Source organism: Mchenga conophoros, linkage group LG17 (genome assembly GCF_057382185.1).
Source record: "Mchenga conophoros isolate Kocher_MC1m ecotype Shallow Benthic linkage group LG17, M_conophoros_male_GT1.1, whole genome shotgun sequence".
Taxonomy (NCBI): domain Eukaryota; kingdom Metazoa; phylum Chordata; class Actinopteri; order Cichliformes; family Cichlidae; genus Mchenga; species Mchenga conophoros.
In genome coordinates, this window is record NC_140542.1 from 19455385 (window position 1) to 19463542 (window position 8158).

Below are 8158 nucleotides of genomic sequence, written 5' to 3' on the forward strand. Positions count from 1 at the left end.
CTCCGTCAATGCAAGAACCGATACACAAATAACAGCCTGTAATTAGTTTTATCTGCAGTACTTTTCTCTCAGATAGTTGCCTGCATTATATAATTTATTGTGTTCAGTATAGGTCGTTACAATGTGATTTGGAAAATGTCTAAATATACCGACAAAATCTCTTCAATCGGAGGACCCTTCACGTCAATTCCCGACGCCAGAGGGGTACCCTGCGCGTCCATATGTGCAGCAGAGGGGACCTGACCATGCGTCACACGTTTGACGAGTTGGGAGTGAGAACGTGTTGGCTGCTTAGAGACTTGCATGACAGCAGATCAATTGATTCCGACTTTTATAATTTTTTTTCTTTTGTGTGCTTCATTGTGTGATTGCGTTCTCAAAGACAAGTATTTGTGTTAGGGTGCGCACTCCTGCTGGCATGGCCTCCACTGACCACACTGTCAGTTTGTTGTTTTCACCAGACAGACCAACAAGAAAACATTCTTATTTCTTCAGAAAGGAGGTGGTAAAATCTCTCTGTCTGTGTGTGTGTGTGTGTGTGTGTGTGTGTGTGTGTGTGTGTGTGTGTCAGCAGTGGGTAATCGGCTCAGTACAGAGCTCAGAGACCTGTCCTAGGGGATTGTGGGTATTTTCATGTGTCAATTCACATCAGGTTCAACATGAGAGAGTTCAGCAACAACTACACACACTGACACATGTGCACACACACAAATCTTTTTTCTCAATACCTGACACACACGGCCATATGGCCATTTTTTTTTACGTTTGTATGTGTGTGTGTGTGTGTGTGTGTGTGTGTGTGTGTGTGTATTTCTCTCTCCAGGTGTATTAATCATCCAGGAATAGACTCAGCAGTCTGTCAAAAACCTGTGAAAGCCAACACACACACACACACACACACTGACTCTTGACTGTTCAAGCGTGTGCTGCTGAGCTGTCAGTCATGCAGAGGTCCAGTTAACACAACGGCCACCCACACAGTCCACATAAGTGATTCATGACAGTTACATAAACATGACTAAAGGATAGTCCACATTAGTTTCTACTACACGTTGTTTTTTTGAAACTGTGTGTTGAAGGTTTACTCTAGGTTTACTCTAACCTGACCAGATGAAAGAAACCTTAATTTTTGTACCCAGACAACACAGGCGTCATTTTCACAGTGAAGTTTGAAAGCTGAATAGTAACTTTATTTAATAAGTCACAGGGGAGACTTGACTGGTTAGTGCAGCCTGTTTCACTGTGGGCCAGCAAATGTTAACCAATGATGTGGTAAAGAAATAATCATAAATATGCTTCTTGTGAGCCTGATGACAGCACTTTGACTTCTGTTTTTCTATGGCTACTGATTTCTTCCCTTGTGGCCAGTACACAGCTATCAGCCACAGTTTAAAATCACTGGCAGGTGAAATCAATAACATTGATTGACTTATTCCAGTGATACCTGTCAGGGGGTTGGGAAACATTAGCAAGGAAGTGAGAAGTCACTTCTTATGTTTATGTGCTGAGGAAGAAAAAAAGCTGAACCTAAAGATCTGAGCAATATCAGCCAAATCGCGATGGTTACACATTTGGGTCAGAGTTTGTGGAGAGTTCTCAGTATGTCAATGATCCAAACAAATAAAAAATAATTTAAAGAAGGTGCCCTGATCTGAAGGATCATGTTTGCTTTTCCATCGTGTGGCTAGCTGAGTGCTTCATTTACAGAACATCAGGATAAAATACAGAAAGAAGGTTCCTGACATTTCTTTGGATGTTACTTTAACTCATAGCAAATACCTAAACTTTGCTGAAGTCACTATAAAAGCGCTTAATGGCAGCTATATTGTGTTTTTGCATAAATTGCAAATACACATTAACTTATCTACATTTTGCTTATGTGACAATCAAGATGACAATGTAGGATCGAGTGAATACGGGTTGAGTCAGACGACCTTATTCAGGCCTAGGGACTGATCAACGACAAACTACTGAGTCATGAGGGAGAAATGAGTTGCTGAAGGTTGCTGGCAATCACAGGAAAATTGATAGCTATGGCTCCAGTCACAGAGGCCTGCTGATCAGTCACTGACCCCGAGTTTGCCAGCAGATTTCTGTTTTTGGTGTTTAAATAGAAGTTATAGACCACACCAAACTGTGAAAAGTGTGATGCTTCTCGAAATGGAGAAGATTCACCTTAAAATTTAAAATGGCACATCTCGAAACATCCTGGCTGCAGCAATGAGGCACAACTCTGAAAGGATGACCGCTGAGCACGTTAACATATCTGGAGACAAACATGGAAAAAAACACAACCACTTGGAAGATTTTGGTGCCACATCACCATCACCACCACCCATAAACCTTAAGGAGTCATTGCCAACCAGAATATGCTTTTTTCCAAGCAACCAGTGATTGCATTGAATGGGCGAGACAACTCTTTAGCCATGTGTGACTGACATCATGTGAGAAACTTCAATTACTTGATAATTACTGAAAAAATGATTCCAACCCAAATAAATGACTTGCTGTCTTCAGAATACGTTCAGAGGCCTTGAATCGACAAGCCAGAGATGCTTTGACAATACAAGTGAGAGGTACCTACATAATATTAGGCAGGTAGTTTTTCTACTGTGGATGATCTGTGTGATCAGTGAGCTCACTGTACATGTGACCTCCATGTTAACATGCAGTAAGGAGCCTGTTATGATTTATATGGCTTTTATAATCAGATTCACCACATTAAAATGGAGCAGAGAGCATGCTCACTGTTGGGAGGAGATATCATTTCTATTGGGGTTTCATCACGCCTTCACCTCACATATGCAGGTATGCAGCCCAGAAAGGGGGGGTGGGCGGGTGGGGGGATTTTGTGCTGCAGCCAGGATGTTGATTGGACTGCCATCAATAAGTGATGTTTGAACCTCCAAGCTGACATTTTCATATCATGCTTCTGCTGCTCAGTCTAAAGGGAAAAAAAGACACCTGACGAAGCGCTGAAAAATACCCTCCTACATCGAAGAGCATCATAATGCATACTTACATTTACATTCTCATTCACATCAAATATAGTTTCAGTTTTCTACATAAATTAAAATGACACCATGGCATATTTAATTAAGGTTTTAAATTGCACTTAAAGTACATACACATATGTACAGAAATTTTTATTTTTTTAAACACATTTCAGCAGTCTGCAGAGGACACCAGAAATGTTCACAAGTTTTATTTTACTAAGGAATACTGACTACATGACAGAACATATGATATTATCTGGAGATGATGACATTTTGTAAGTATTAAATCACAGGGTAAAGACAGATGGTTCATGCAATACTGAAGGAATGTTCAGTTAGGGTAAGGTCCAGGCAGGCAAACAACACCAGAGAAAAAGGCAGAGACCCGGATCTGACTCTAAAAAGGTAATGACGCTGGTGGGAAGAAAAGAAAAGGTTGGAGTGCTAAAGCAAATGCATGAATAGAGTGCTTTGACCTACAAAGAATCGGTTTATTCTTGTTCATGTGCTAGCCCTGTTCAGAAGCGACCTTCCAATCATCTCAGAGCAAACCAGTACATTTCAGTAACAGCTGCAGACTCCAACTCTAAGAGGAAAAAGCGCCAACCACCGTGACTGGATGTAACACAAAGCTTCTTAAAAATAGGACGCCATTCAGTGACTGACAGCGAGTAGTTGGCCTTCAAAACAATGAGATTGAGGCTCCCTGATACCAGGTCTGAGAGGCAACCTGTCTCCAAACGATTGCGGTCTGACTGCAGTCACTCTCAGACAGACGGGTGTATGTTCTGTGTTCTGTGTATGTAGACTGAAACAGAAGTTCATAAGAGTTAATCTATTATAATATTATCAGACTGGCAGCTTGACCTCATTCCTACTCAAACTGATAGACTGAATCTGTCTTATTGGGCTTTCATCACCAGAGTTGTGTTGAAGACGGCGGCTGAACGGAAGTGGTCATTAAGCTGTTTTTTTTCTTTGAAGGAGCTGTTTAAAAAGCATAAAGGTCACGACTTCCTTGAAAACATTCACAATGGTGTTGGTCATACAGTCATTTTAAGTAGATTCACCTCAGGTTTTCTGTTTTGAAATATGAATGAATTTTTACTTCTGCATGACCTGAATCCGTGTTTTTTTTTTTTTTGTTTTTTTTTTACATATGAAGCATGCAATTTAGAATGCCCCTGGAGGCCACTTATTAAACCACCTTAAGTAACCACCTGCCTCTGATCCTCCTATATTGATTGGAGGGATCGATTTGTTTAGATAATTATTAATCAGCCATCTGTCTGTGCAGATCTAAATAAAAGCAACTGAATTCTCTGAAGGTCTGCTAAATGAACATCAGTTTAAGCTGAGTCCATTTGCTCACAGAAAAACTCAATAATCCTTTAAAATATCACAGGCCCGCTTCAAATCCCCACAGCAATATTACAACCACAGGGGCCTGGGAACACATTAAAACTGAGTGAAATCCCACAGCACCACTACAACCATCTGAGCCCACAAACATATTAAAGAAAAGAGCTCCAGTGAAATCATAGCGGAACAACTCCAGAGTATACTCCCAGAGGGGCAGCAGAGAGCTTCATTCATATCTGATGGTGGATACAGTGGATTTAAATACTGTGTAACAGTCACGAAAAATGTATGTGTTTAAGTGAAACGTTTAGACACTTTTAGCAGTCTGCGGTAGGTCCTAGTTTACTTTGTGGGTTTAATCATGATTTTATTTTAGGTTTAATTTAGTTTCTTTTTTTAAAACTGGTTTATTCTCACTGATTAAAATTGTGTTTCTGTGACTAAACTTCTGCTGATTTAATCCGTTTTGTACCTCTGTATTTAAATCCTGATATTTGCTGTTGTTGCTCCTGCCCCACACATGTGACCAATAAGCCGAGTGAATGTGGATGTCCTGTGGTTTGTCTTGAAGCATTTTGGCTCACTTGGAGATTTCTCTGCATAAAAATAAACAAGCAAAGAGAAAAAAAACCCTCAGTTTACAAACTCATCATCTGATTCAGGTCAGAGTCAATGAACTTAGAGGTGTGAAAACTTCCGTAGATAGCAGAGTAGACACAGAAAAACAATAACTGTCTCCAAGAAAAAAAAGGTTTCAGTATGCTTTGACATCTTGACTTTTTCATAAGAATCACAATCAGTCAGCAGGATGGCTGCTACCAAGGTCACACTGATTGGTCGGCTTCCTGCGGTGTCAGCTGTGTGTGGCTCATCAGCGATCGAGCAGAGGGTGTTGCATCACTGTGTGGCCCGCTGCAGTGTGTTCATCACTGCCCCCAGCGGGGCAGAATCAGGCTGAGATTGTGATAACATACAGAAAAAAAGAATCACTCAATCTGTGCAAGTCAGAGCCGGATCAAAGGGAAGCTGTGGTTTGTGCTGACTGAACCCAACAATGCACCTCCTGTGGGGAGGAAGAGAAGAAGAATGGGAGGTTGGAGGGAACTGACCTGCCGGCAGCCGTGACAGAGGATCTATTATACGGCTGCACAGAGCGCGGTTGCCATTTGAGCTACACTGCACAGTAATTTAAATTAAATAGCTTCTAAAACTTTGCAGGAACAGGGAAACAGACTGAGTGTAATTGGTCACAATGAAGACTGCAAACTCATTAATTAAGCAAATGCGTGACTATTAGTGTTATACATCACATTGTTGCAGATGCTGCTCGGATTCAGTGTCTGGGTGCTGACTGTATACATATAAGAATCGCTTTTTCACATTCTCCCTGTAAGTAATGAGGCGGGCACAGAAATGCTTGACACACTATTATTAACTAAAGTTCAAACTCAGCTTTTATTTCATTTCTCCGGCAGACAAAGTGAATAATATTTCCATCAGCCTCAGCTTTTGCTTGATACGTCTCGCAGAGCTGCCAGCATGTCTGCAGGCTCACCCGCCCTCTACCCTCCACCTACCCACTCTGACTCTCTATGCATATTTACATGGAGTGCCCGCCACATTAAGTGCCATTGAAACCAACTCATGTTAAGTGGGAGTGGGTTGATGCAGGTTTAGTAGCCACAATCCTCACAAGTGCTTTGCTTCCATTTCCAAATATGAGTTCTGCGTGGTTTTAGGGCTGCACAAGAAATCAATAAAAAAAGCTGATGCTGGAAATGTCGGAATAATGTTTAGTGAAGTAAATACATTTTGCCAGAGAATGGACCATCTCAAAGGGAGAACCACCACCACCAACCAGTGTTTTGTGGCAGTCAAATTGCAAATCAATAGAGGGAAGTGTATAAATGCTGGAAATAGCATTTTAAACTTCCCTCTAAATGCAGGAAGTATGCAGAGGAACCAAGCTAAAAAAGAAATCTGAGGAAAGACAGTAAGAAACTATATCAAGAAGTAAGCCCCGGTCACAAAGCAATAGTAATGTTCCCAGTTAAGTTGTTTAGCAGTTGCTAGAAGCTGCAAAGATTTGGGATTAACAAAGAGTTCTCCAGACCAGCCACTCCCAACGTCAAGAGCAGAGGCGGCGCCAGACATTTTATACACCCGGTTCTTAGCCCTAAAGGTTAGTATGCATGTGGGATTGGGGGTGAATGAGAGATTTATTAGGCTGTGCTTTCAGTTTTTTCAAAAAAGAATAGCTTCATATAGGAAAAAATATATATCACATATGCAGGATATCTTAAACTCTTTTTTTTAGTTAAGCAGCAAGGCAGAACAAAATCAGGGCTGTATCAAGACACAGGGACTAAACCCAAATTCAACCAGACCCAGAACTGATCGGGAATTAAAACAGGACTTCTTTAGGACTTAACCAAGACAGAATCAAAACACTCAAAATCATCATGGACCTGCACTACAATTATTTTTTAATTCTACCAAAGTCCACTATTTAGATTCAGAAAAGTTTATATAATTATTTAGCCTTGTTGTGCAAACAAGCCTGCATAACTTAATAAATATAGAATTTGAAAAATAGCAAACTTAAAAAGAAACACTAGGTACGAGATACATGTTTTGATGAGTTTTGGCAAAAAACCATTTGACTAACATGTGTGTCTCACCTGCTCTTGTTCCCTCTCTGTTCCTCTCTCTCCCTCTTTGTGCCGACAATCAAGCTAAACACCAACATCATCAAATATACAGTTGAAACCAGATATTTACACACTCTTCAGATAAAAACACTTTTTTAACTGTAACATCAAATCAGACTAAATGTTTATTTTTTTTAGATTGATAAATATAAAAAACATATTTGTTAACTTTAAGTGTAAAGAGAGAAACTATCTGTATTTCTTAATTACAAATGGCACCAAATTGTATTCATACTGAGCCACACTTATGGAGCTCCACAATTCTTTTCCTGGTGTTTTGGTTGACATCTCTTGATTTTCCCATTTCAAAGAAACAGGCTCTGTGTTTTGCCTTAAATGCATCCACAGCTGTGCCACCAATTTACTCACATGGACTCTACTAACCTATCAGAAGCTTCTTCAGCTCAGAATGGAATTGTCTGGAGTTTTCTTATTAATTAACAATAAACTTAGTGTATATGTGCTCCTAAATTTGATGAAAGTGATAAAAAATAGACAGCTCTGTCTCTCTATATTCTGACATTTAACTAATTCAAAGGATATTTAAATATTTATTTATCCAAAACAAGTTTACTCTAAATTGATGTTGTACAGTTAAAAAAAAAAGTTTTTACGTTTTTCCCTAAAGTGTATGTAAATGTCTGGTTTAAACTGTGAATATACTGCTGTGTATTGAAATTCCTCTTGTTTTGCATAGAAATATACTGAACAACATACAAAGCATAATATATAAAATAACATCTACCTGAGTTTTTTCTTTGAAAGAAGCTCCTTATGTCCATTCTTGCATATCAGTACATAACTGAAACCGATTTAGAGCGTTTTATTTAGCTGTGGAAGGTAACAACTGAAAATACGAAATAAACACACATGTAAGCTAGGACTGAAAAAACAGCATTGTTGTTGTTCGGCTTTTCATTTCGCCATTTGTTGATTCACTCGAAGAGCAAGTAACGTAATATGGGTCAAGTGATCAATTTGATATCAATCTTTTGTGATTCACAGTCATATTTACATTATTTGTACAGTACGGATGATTTGCTTTGGTACCTGCTCAAACTTCAGTTCTCCTCCGTCTGCTTGTCTTCA